A 12,939-nucleotide genomic window follows, 5' to 3' on the forward strand; every position below is an offset into this window, starting at 1 on the left:
TCTCTCTCTCTCTCTCTCTCTCTCTCTCTCTCTCTCTCTCTCTCTCCTTCTCTCTCTCTCAAAACACACACACACACACACACACACACACACACACACACACGCCACAGCAATGAAACACATTGTTTCAAAGTTAACTTAGACTAATTAAAAATCCTTGCTTCTAGAACACAAAAAATGGAAACAAAACCTCAAGTCAGGGATGTCTAATGATTGTGCACTACCTTTGATTGTCTTTCTTATAAAGCTAATTGAGAAAAATTATATGTACAGCAATAGATCATGGTAAGTATTTCAATGTCTCTACATTTTAAAGCTTCATTTAAATGATTAGCACTTAGCATTGTCCAGTACTTATCCCTCTCAAACAGCCTCATCATATCTCATGATGCCTTGGCAGGCGTAGGTTGAGAAAGCATCTTATGTCTTGGCAGACAGAGACATATCTGTCCTCATTTCAATACTGATTACATTTGCTGTTTGTAAGCACCAAGAAAAATGATTATTGTCAGTTGCAAGCTTATTTTCATGAGGAAACAAAGATACTAACACTACATTCCTCTCAACATTATTGCACAGATCAAAGAAGATAAAGGACATAAAGACTTAGCTTCCTATGCATCACACACTGGTAGGATGCAGATTCTTATTGTGATGTGAAATTAAACTTCTGTGACTACAGCTAGTCCCAGGAAATATATGTAGGACTTTAAAATATAATTTGTTATGCTTTTATATGTCTCTCTCAAGATGAAATTAAAAAATAAAGTTAGGAGTATATATTTATAATGTAAAAAACAATCATTAAATATATGTATGCTTTGTGACATGATTATCACAGAAAATTAATTAATAGACTCACCAACTCATATAGTTATTGTATTAACATAGCAAATTACAAGAATTGAATACACTATTTCAGTGTTGCGCTATGATACCCAGACGTCATTAACTATGTTCCTGAACCCTTTGTTCTTTCAGAATCATTTCCTCCACTCTGTCTTCCCCCATTATCTGGAAAGAAGCCAATGTGAGATTTTTTTCAGACCCTATACCATGTCTTATTTGCTCTTCTTATCTCACCAATGATTGATTCACCTCTTCCTCTTTCAGTACCTCATCCTTTGGAATCTGGTTGCATGCCCCTCCCCATTGATGGAGTGTCCTCTTAAACACCCTTTTTATCTTTTTAAAGAGTGACCACTCCAAATGATAGCTACACATTGCATCTTTTCTTTACTAGAAATTTCCCCAAAGAAGAATGATCTGTGTTAAATTCATCCTTATAGACTTTGGGACCTCTAGGTGCTAGACTGTGCACAGTAAGTACTTGATGAATCAGTGACTATATTCTCTGTATTTAACATTTCTATAAAAATAATTTTCTAGAAATAAAACACACAAATATGGCCTTGTGTCAAGCATACGAAAATTTAGGACAATAAGTAGCTTAATAAACATATATTATGAAACTGTATTGCCATATAAGAATTGTGAAATTTGGGTTAAACTCTCATAGTTGAGCAATCTTGCATTTCAAAGTTAATATGTATCTCTGATAAAGTGGTTCATGTGACAATATAATGGGAAATTATCCACTATTATCATTATTTTACAACATTGCTTGAGTTAACAGTCAAAGGAGCTGTCTTCCTCAAGAATAACATACTCCTCCTTGAAGTTGGATACATTGAATGTTAAATTGAGTAATAATCCATCCTTTTCAAGTTTAAGGCTCACCTTCATCCTCTAACTCACTTTGCTGATGTCCAAATTATATTCAAATTCATAGAAAATATGTAAATCATGATTTCTATTTCAATTCAATGTAAGGATATCTGATTGGACATAACTAGTCCTGGACTCTTAGTCCTGTTACGTCTGTGTGTGTACAGAGGTATAGGGATATGTCAAGTGGATGGGTTTTAGATGGATGTAAATAGATTATTTTAAATAGTCCAATATGCATTCCTATGATAGCTGAAACTCAATACAGATGCTGAAGCCAAATTCAGAGTAACGGGTGCCACATCAAACCTGATTGCTATTAACCTCCAAGAGAGTTTGTCTGAGCAGAGAACACAGAAAGGCATTGTCTATCAGCAATAGAATCCCTGCCACTTTATTCCACCCAGCATCCTTGATGCTTGCGTGCAAACTCATCCATTTGTCACATTAGGCTCTAGTGGAGCATGTGAACAGCCCATTATCCCCTCATGAAGGATGCTGGTCCTTTCCTCTATTGCAGCCTGTGGTACATTTGGATATGGCCTTTGAAAAAAAAAATGCTGAAACACACCATTACTTCAAAGCTTCTCAAGTTACTTGTCCAAATTCAGAGCATTTCCTTTCTCTGATAGAAATACGCTTGTTACTCCACATACACACACAGCTCCTCATTAGATATTTATGAGAGTGTCTCTGTTTTGTTAAAAGAGTTAAACTCCAATCTTACTTTTAAAAAGAAACATAGCTGTGACTAACACACACACACACACACACACACACACAGAGAGAGAGAGAGACAGAGAGAGACAGACAGAGAGAGAGAGAGAGAGAGAGAGAGAGAAAGAGAGAGAGAGAGAGATGCATGCACATGCGTGCACACACATAGTTTTGCAATTTTTCAATCACATATATATTCGTTGTTTAAGACTCAAGATATGATCTTGGGGCTTTCACAAATGTCTGGTCTTAATGAAGCCATCCATGAGGAAATGTCAAGAGGCCACTAAAAACAAATTCTAATTCTCTACCTAAACTTCTGTTTATTTCTCTGTTTCATTCCTCCATACATGACAGAGTACAGTAGCTAAGATAACATCACCACTAAGAAGATGGGGTTTCTCCCTTGATACTGAACTTGGTAACTATCCATAGTCTAGATAAATTCAATACTTTTATATGAGAACCCAGGCCTGTTAGAAACACAACCTCAGCTTGTCCCTGGTGATGTTCTTGTTGGCAGTTGTTCACGGATGATAAATTGCTTTGATTCAAGAGAGCAGTGAGGCTTGCTACTTAAGGTGAAACTTATGAAAATACTAAGCCTCCTTTCTTGGGCACTGCCAGATTCTAATTATTCTTTGTAGGACCATTTGTCATCTGTACCTCAATGTTACCAGAAACTTGCTGATTTCCCTATTGTTAAATTGCTACCCCAAAAATTCTGATAATTCTTTGTCAATTCAAACTTTTCTTTCTTCAATTCAATGCCTAATCATCTTGTTATTTGTTTATTTTTTTCTTATTTGCTGTTCTTTGAGCTTAGAACAAGCTAATGGATAAACTCAAGCAAATGAAACTGAATTTTTCTAAAAACAGAGATCTGTACCAGTTTAAATCATTGGCTTTATCATTCATTTCTTTACAAGTGAATATCCTTCACATATGCCTTCACTGAGAACTTTTTCATCAGTTAAAATTCCTGTCAACCATTTTAGCAACAAACCAAATCTAGAATAAATGCAATACTTGCTAGAATGAGTTATGGTTTATAACGAAGCTTGTGTATTTGGAAAGAAAGTGAAATTAGTGTAAGAGCATGACAGGAGCTAGGATACACATGTGAAAATGAGTGGTGACTATTTAAGACATGAAAGCGTGATCCTTTAGATCCACAAGTAACGAAAGTACAAGGAGATTTTCTAATTATCAACTTCTAAATCGTGTCTCCCATGTGCCAACTCACACTTCTACAGCTTTGTATGTGATAACAACGAAGCAATGTTTATTGCTTTATTAGTCACTGGCTTCCAGTAGCTCTCCTGTATCTACCTTGGATACACTTACTACTGGAACATTATAGTCTTACAGAAGGGAACATTATTTTTCAAATTACTTAAATAAGTAGTTATATCCACACTTTGCCAGTCAAGTAGACTGTTAGCCTTGTACTTCACTGTTGTATCCTTGTCTTTGATATAGTCACATTGATCTACATTCTTAGTGTCTCCCAGGGCCTTCCTTAGGATTATGAGGAGTCACTAACATGGTAGTAATGTCCTGTGATTGTTAAAATTCTTTAATGTAGCAATGATCTGTTTTTACTTTGTTTAATATTACTGTAATCATGTTAGTAATATCTAAATTTTTGATGAATTATATAAAATGAAAACTATAGGTGATTTTCTTAAGTTTTCTCTTATTCTTTTCTGCAAAAAAAAATTCTACCTTGTGTGCCTTTGGTTTTTGATTGTTATGCTATGAATAGTATTAAATACATTTCTCCTTCCATTGTTCGCACATGCTCAGTTCTCACAGGTAAGAGTGATCTACCATATCTATTCTCCAATTTCTGTTTAACGTTGCTGACTGCATCCTCTGGTCTGTGCGTGATTAATTTTTACTATGTTTATTTTCTCTGTCTTAATTATCAATCTAATTTGGTCAAAAATTGAAAACACTGAATTTTTTTTAAATAATTAAGAAACAGTTAATGTTTTTTTAAGTCCTTTTCCATGCCACTGTATTTTTCACTATGAAGCTCTGTGTTCTATGAGAGTGACAGCTTCTTTGCTTTTAGAAGAAATGTACTTCTTCTGAACATGATGTAACAAAATAGTCCACATGGATACAACTTCACACCTATAAGTTGACTATGACACAAAATCAGACAAACAACCAATATTAGTGTTGGGAAGATATGAAAAACTGGCTGACATTTGAAGGAAATTTATGGTCTAGACATTGAGCAAACATTAAGGTTGCTCCACAGAGAACTTAAAACAGAATTGCCAACAATTTTGCTCATATATTCTTTTTTATTCCCAATTGTAACACTGTTTTTTGCCTTTTTAAAAATTTGGATATTTTCTTTATTTACATTTTTATTTACATTTCAAATGTTATCCCCTTTTCTGGTTTTCCCCACTTGGAAACTCCCTATCCAATTCCCCCTCCTTCTGCTTCTCTGTGTGTATTTCAACATGTATAAGCCTTAATGACATTAATTGGAATGTAATGAGGTATATAAAAAAGAAGATACATGATTATATGTATGTCAAGTGATTAGCATATTCAAATTCATAAGAGTAGAAAATATAATGGTGGTTATAAGGACTAGAAGGAAAACAAACAGGGAAAGAGTGTTTAATGAAAGCATGTTCAGTTTGGGAAAATATAATAGTTTTAGAAATAAGTAGCAATAAAGGTCGCACAACTTAAATACACTGTATAACAATCAACTTGCATTTACAAGTGACTAAGTTAATACATTTTATGGTACTAATACATTTCCATAAAATGGACTGTATCTGATATATCTAAATATCTATCAATCAAGAACCTCAGAGGAAGGTTCTAACTATATACAGTAGATTTTTTTCTCCCCATCATAGTTTCTTTGTCTGTGCCATTTCTTGTATGAATGTAAAATGTCCCTTAAAGCTCTCATGTTGAGGGTTAGTCCCTAATTTAGGAGTTTTCAAATATTGGTGGGTGGAGAGCAGGATCCTGGGATGAAATTGTAACATGGTAGTTCTAACTTTTATCAATGCATCTATGGATTCTGTGACCCTTAATATTCACTAAACTGGCATGCATTTAGAATCACCATGGGAAAAAACTGCTTGGTGTGTTGATAAGGGTGTATCCAGAAGGGTTTTACTAATGAGAAAAAGTCTACTCAAAATATAAGCACAGTCATTCCATGCACTGGGTCCCAGACCTAATACAAAGAAGAAAGTGAACTGTATACCTGTATTCGCTTCTCTCTGTTTGCTGACTGTGGGTTTAATGTACCCAACCATCTAAGACTTCCACACCTTCTTCAGCAGTCCTCATCCTTCTTGATATATTTAAGCTAATATATGTATGATATATGTATGCAAGCTAAGGTCTCATGCATCTTCAACTGTAAGCAGGAAACAGAAACAGAGAAAGAAAGAGAGGGAGGGATGCAGGGATTGGGGAGGGGAAGCACACAGTGAGAATGGTAGGGGACTTTGAAATCTCACAGCCCACTGTCAAGTGTTGTACTTCCTCCAGAAAGGCCACAACCTCCCAAACAGCACCACCAACTGAGGACTAAGTGTTCAAAGCACAGAGAGTTTTAGGGAACATCTCACTCAAACCATCACATCCTACTCCCCGCCTCAAATCCTGCTATCCTCAGGCATGACTAGTTTTCTTTCTTTTGCATTCCATGACACAGATAAAGCATAAAATACCTAAAGGGGAATTTTCACTGCTTGAGAATGGTTCTTAATAGATGCACACTTCATTTCAGTTGAGGTAAAGATGGTACTCTTCCCTTTTGTTTACTCCTTACATTTAACATTGTTTATATTAGTGTCATCTTTAAAGGGCTGAGGGTTCATCTTGTAACAAGGAAATTTGTAATTTTAAATTACCTTTTAATATTTAACTGCTTTTTAATTTTTAAGGTTTATTTATTTACTTACTTACTTATTTATTGTGACAGATTGGTGTTAGGTAAACCTGGCCTTCCTGATATTCACTGAGATTTACCTGCCTCTGCCTCCTGAGTGCAGGGATTAAAGGTGTGCCTATCCTGTCTAGTCTATTTTTGAGAATGTATGAAGAGAACAATTTCTCTCAAGTTTATTACCTAATAGTGACAGAGTAAGAAACAGTTACCGAACAAACACTCAAGATGAACAACAGTACTTAACTTGACACATTTTTGCATGGACTGGAAATCCTATATCACTAATGATCCACAGCAGAGCCAGGCTCTTCTGAGATGATTCTACACGCTTCTTAATTATTGCCTGTAACTTAACTATACCCCGAAGGAATAAACTGCACTCTCTTACAAGGTTAGCTTCCCAGTCTAACTACGAAGGCCTTAAGCTTCTAGCTTGTAAAAAAAAAATAATATGACTGAGCAGTTTTTGTTGTCATTGTTTTAAATAAGAAATGCCATGAAGAGTTACTTAGTGGGGAAATTATCATGTACCTCAACTTGAGGGTCTGAAAATATTCAACAGACCTACCGATCACTTCATATGAAATAATAAAAGACTCATCCAAAGGAAAGATCTGGCAGCATCAGTAGTGGCCCTCACCAAGAGGCCCTAAAAAACATTTTCGTCCCTCTCTATCCTTCATTGTTATATCAACTATTCATGCTTTACCATCAACTGTCCCATTTCTTTCTTCTTAGCTACTTTGCTCAGTCCTCATCCTCTGAAAGAGACTGACATATTGGAGCAAGCCCCCTTTCTCTCTTCTCAGCAGTGAGGCAGTGATTCTGCGTGGTATGTTGTGGGGCCCATTAGTGAAAATGTATAGAATCACCACTTAACTTATGTGTCAGATTGGCATAGGGTTATAGGCCCTTGGTGATAGTCTAGAACTTCCACAGGAAGGGGATTTTTCAAGACAATCTCTATTTCAATATTGACAGTAGCATTGGAAGACATTTTAAACTACCTGTTTCTGCTGGTTAGAAAGTCTCATAATTGGGCAGGCTGGGGATGGGAAACCTTTGGTGGCTGATAGTGAAAATACTTGATCTGAGCTCCTAAAGCCTTTGTAGATATTTCTATCCAGAGAAGATCATCAAGGATGCATTAGCTGAGTCCTTGAGATGCAATGGAGTAGGTGATGCTATTTTCTTCTGTCTAAGAGAAATGGCAGAGCCTCTTTGCAACAAATGATCATAAATTGCCTGAGTGTCTCGGAGGCAATGAGGGAACTTGCATCCTTGTGCTAATGCAAGCTGCTCTCCAAATTTTGAGTGGTACACACTATACTGGGAAGAAAAGGGCCTGAGGATAAAGCTACCAAGACATATCTATATCTCCCAAGTAAATGTGATCAAAAGGGAAAGCCTTTCAGCCCTTAAGCTACTTTAAAAGCAGATTTCAAAGCTCACTAATCAAATCCAGAGGGGCACAAAGTCAGAAATCAGAAGCAAGCAAACTTTGGACATTGGAGAATGAGAAAACAAATAAGCTTCTCAGTGCAGTTAAGTGGGCTGTCAACCTTTCCTATGTCAGATTATTAGTATTGTTGTTGTCATTGTTGTTTATTAAATTCTATACAGAGCTGTGTGGTTCTTGTTACTGAAGAGTGCCATACAAAAGCCTGCATATATTCTAAGTTTAATCCTAGAGCACTGGCTCAGGCAATTATGTCCCATTTTAAAATGTTTTTGGCTGTATAATCTAGGTCATCTTTTAGCTTTCACCTGCAACAGTATCTGGTTCTTTGCATATAATTTTATGTATATACATACATATACACATACATATACATCATATACATAAACATATACAGATACACACACACACACACACACACACACACACACACACACATATATGGTAGGTAACTTATACCTGTCCTTATAAAAAATTTCTTAGATGCAGGGAATATCATGTTTTTCTAGATTTACAGTTATAAGAGTTCATTCTGTGTAATGTAAACATGATAATCTTAATCTATTTTTGTTTCTACGGATCTTCCAGTGACAATGGGGCTAATATTAATGGCAGTATGTATCATTTGGGAACTATTTCCTAGGTGGAAGATATTTTCTTAATAGTTATTTTAATGAAGGATCCTGAGAAAATTCTGTACCTAAGTATGATTGACAGATTAGAGTTTCAACCATAGAGGAGTTTGAAATGTTGCCAGTTGAGAGACAAATTATCTTGGGTCACCTTTAGTCTTCTTATCTGTCTTTTATTACCAACTTCTTGTTGACCTAACATCATTGTTACTATGAAGAAAATCTTTTGTAATGTGTGAATACATCCCCTAAATTAGTCTGAATACAGGAGAGCTAAGAAGGGAACCAGGTGGCAGTTGAAGCCTACAGCACAGATTCTTCTGCTTCACTAATGTATTTGACAGTGTCTTGATTTATGACCTATGTGACCATGATTATGGTGGTCCAAACATAATGTCAGATATCATCTTTGATTGCTCTTTTACTCTATTCCTTAAGGAAAGGTCTCTCAATCAGATGCAGAGCTAGCAGATGAGGGTAGTCTTACTTGCCATCTTGTTCTGAGTAGCTCCAATCTTTACCTCCTCTGGCTAGAATTACATACAATAGAGTCATTAATTTTATCTGGCATACACATGAGTTTCTGAACTCTGAATCTCATACGTATGTAGCAAGTGGCTTAACTACTGAGAAATCTCTCCAGACCCAGATTTTGTGGTATTAATTCAAATTCTAACTAGAGGTTAGGTCTAAAATGGCTTGTGACCACAGATGGACAAAATATTTGCAGAGCAACTAAGAAAGAAATATCATTCTTCAGTTTTGTTCAGGAAACTACTAGAATATAAATATACATTGCCATTTCCATTTAGATCATATGGAGTTATGTGAAAATGTAAAATTTGGAAATGAAATATTGGACGTTGTGCAAATATAAAATCAAACAAAACTCCTGGACCATGTACCTCATGGTTTCTTGAAGTTATGGATGTTCTTTAGCCTATTTTTCTCCAAAACTCTTTTGTTGTTGCTGTTGTTTTTGTTTTGTTTAGTTTTTTGTTTTTGTTGTTGTATGCATGTTTTAAGCTACTGAAAATCTAAGAAATGACATTGGATCACTAGGGCTGGATATTTGCAGCGTCTCTTTTCAGGCTTTTGGAATTCTGCTTTGAGAGCATAATGGGAAAGTTTTTCAAGACAGCTGGAGGATGATACATAAGAAAGAAATCAGTGATGCTTAAGACAACAGTTAGCTTCAAATATCAGATGGAGGACTCAGACTACCTTGTCCTTTCCAGCTGTAGTGACTCTATACTTCGTCAAGCCACTCAGTAAATGAGGATAGGAGAGAAATCTTAGCCAGCAAGCATTAGTCTGAGAAATAACTAATCACTGCCTTTAAAGTCACTTAGTTTTGTGGTGGTTTGTTAAAGGGTTGTGATTAATTGATACAGTCATCACAGCTAGGGGATTAGTAAGACAGGAGACATGCTTCACAGAAAGATGAAGGAAGAAAAGTGGATTCTTGGCATCATCATGTGAGTTGTTAAATCATGCATTACATAAACTTGGCCTTAATCCTAGATTTGGCTTTTCTGAGAGTAGATCCTCCTGTCAATATCTTTGCTCTCATTGCTTTTTGTTTTTTAAATTTTGTTTAGGATATATATATTTTTGGGGGGATGAGAGAGAATGGCCTAATTATATTTCTTTAAGGTTTAATAAATAAGATACCCTATTCACTACACTGTGAGGAGTTAATTGCTGATGCAGAAGTAATATTATCCTGTCTGGATCTATTTACCAACTAAAAGATAGAATCCAAAATCATTATGCTAAACATTACCCAAAATCTGAGTAGGGAGAATCACTAAGAGCTTAAGTAATACTTTTATTTAATTCACTTATAAAATAAATTAGACATTATGTGACTTCTAACTTCTCTCATATTCATAAGGACTTGATCCATTTTAATAAAATAAGAACACTCCCTAGATGCAAACAGGTTTTTTATTTTTTTCTTTCTGAACAATTGAAGTTCTGTTTAGAAAATCTTTGCCTCTATCTGTGTTTTGAAGTACTTTTTCTCCTTCCTTCCTCACACAATTTCAGGGTTTAAAATCTTACGTGAAGGCTTCTGATCCATTGGAATTGGGTCCATTGGAGTTCTTTGTTCACAGTGAGAGATAGAAATCTATTATTATGCCTCTTTTTTTATTATTTGAAATAAAGCATGGACAAACCTATGTCAGTGTGTGTGTGTGTGTGTGTGTGTGTGTGTGTATATATATATTATGTTATTTTCTTCATGATTCTTAGTTTCATTTAATCACAATCAGAGGAAATGCAAGATATTATTTCAGATTTTCTGTATTTGTAAAGACTTAGCTTGTATGAAGTGCCTCACTATATGATGTATTTTTAGAGAGTTGCATGAGCTGCTGAGTAGACTATTTGCTATTTAGATGGAATGTTCTGTAGATAGAGTTGGGTTCATTTTACCTACAATGTCATTAACTCTGGCAACTCTCTGCTTTTATCTGCATATATATGTTGGTGAGAGTAGAGTATAGAAATCAAACACTACCATTGTGTTGATGATAATCTGTGACTTTTCATACAGTGGTTCATAGTTTATAGAATGAAGTGTGCTGATATAAGGAGCATGTGTGATTTAAACTGTTATATCCTCTTGCTGGACTGTTTGCTATTCTCTCCTACTTTGACTACATTTGTTTTGAAGCCCTTTTTTGTTTTTGTTTTTTCAGATCAGCATCTGCTTGCTTTGGAATCTGTTTCCCATGCTTCAGTCCCAAGGTTGCTTTTGTTTTTGTACCTTCTTTCTTTCTTTACACTTTATTTTTCATTAAAATATAGCATAATTTCTTCTCTGCTTTTCCTCCAATCCCATGCAAACATATTCTACTCCCTACCATACTAGTGACCTCATTCTATTTAATTATTATTGTTATATACATGTAACTGTGAGACAGTGGGCTGTGAGGGGCAGCTGGGTGTCTGGTCAAGCACAGGCTTCGAACCCCAGACTTTAATGGGATGGAAATGTGTTCAGCTTTGCTTCTGGGCTCCTGGTTCCTTTCACTCATCTTCAGTCCTCCACAGCCCCTTCCACAGAGAGGCTATCAGTCACATAGGAATAGTGCCTCAGGCTCTCCCACAAGTAGATGAGGTATCTCCAAGCTCCCAGACCAAGCCAATAGGGGTTATCTGCTGCCAGATTCTAACTCACCCCAAAACTATATAAGAGCCCTATTCAGGAGAAGTAAAGGTGTGAGAGAATCATCCCATTGTCCGAGAGTACTGTCGCAAGAGCTGTAACACTTTGGAAGAGATCTGCTCTCCCAAAGAGCTTTCAGGACCCTCCCCTCCTTGCTAGTGAGCCGCAGTCTCACAAGCCCAGCCCTGACCAGCTCAGCGCAGAGGGACAAGTGCAGCACCTGGGAGTGACTAGGTGGCAACAGCTGAGACCAGAGTGGAGGAAGCAGCAGCAGAGGGATTCCCCTCCCTGCTCACACTCTATCCCCTTAGCCTGGAACCCTGCACCCGAACGTGCTGGAGATCTTCGTGGGACGCCCTTCGGAACAGGGACCCACATGTAACTATATGTGAACATATATAAATGCATATTATTATATAGGAATAAATATATGAATATAAATCTTGAAGCCACTTAGTGTTACTTGTATATATGTTTTTAGAGCTGATTATTTGGTATTAGATAAGGTACTCATTTCCGGGGTAGGATAAGTCTGTGTCTCTCAACAGTTGTTGATTCCTTATATTTCTTTATTTAGGGTTGAGGAGCTGTTATAATCATCTGAATTCTCTCACTGGAATTTTAGCTAAGTTACTCATTGCAATCCATTACTGGAAAATTCATATTTTTAAGGTATTCATAATACCTTGATTTATCATGTTGCTTGGGTTTCTGGATTAGACTTGTGTTTCTTGAGATAATACTTATAAAAGATAAGAATGGGAGGAAGCAGCATAAGCATTGATAAGGAGCAACATTAAATCACCTAAGAAAAAAAATGTAAGGAAGGACCTGCCCTAAGTTTCAAGTGTGGCTGATATATCACATGTGTGCCCGTAGGAGGCAGAAAGGAGAGAGTCTATGTCTATTCTCAGTGTTCTGACCTATGAACATCTGAGTGATAAATAGTCTAATACTCTCTGAGAAAAGCAATCTTGAGATGACCACCAGTCCTGTGCCATGCTCCCAGGACCAGGAACACGTCGGAGACAAGAAGAATCCCACCTGAGACTGAGGGCCCTGGGCAGTTGCTAGAGTAAGCCTGAGACAGAAAATCTTCCTCGCCAAGTGAGGAGCCCAAGATGATCACCAGACTGGCGCCATAAGCTCTCTGAAGAGAGACCTAGCCCAAGACAACAGCCAGTCAGCAAGTTGAGCATGTCTAGGATACAGACCATTGCCAGAGACTATCACTGCCTGATATTATAATGCACATGAGCAATATAACACTCCTGAGAGT

The 12,939-nt window shown here is 36.6% G+C and overlaps 1 non-coding gene across 1 annotated transcript; it reads left to right on the forward strand.

Moving 5' to 3' along the window:
• Positions 1–12,490: 12,490 nt before the first annotated feature.
• LOC114619544 lies at positions 12,491–12,617 on the forward strand. The gene has a single exon (XR_003711180.1). It is a non-coding gene; the product is annotated as a small nucleolar RNA SNORA17 (small nucleolar RNA).
• Positions 12,618–12,939: the final 322 nt, after the last annotated feature.

The sequence above is a fragment of the Grammomys surdaster genome, unplaced genomic scaffold, assembly GCF_004785775.1.
Source record: "Grammomys surdaster isolate TR1022 unplaced genomic scaffold, NIH_TR_1.0 150, whole genome shotgun sequence".
Classification (NCBI taxonomy): domain Eukaryota; kingdom Metazoa; phylum Chordata; class Mammalia; order Rodentia; family Muridae; genus Grammomys; species Grammomys surdaster.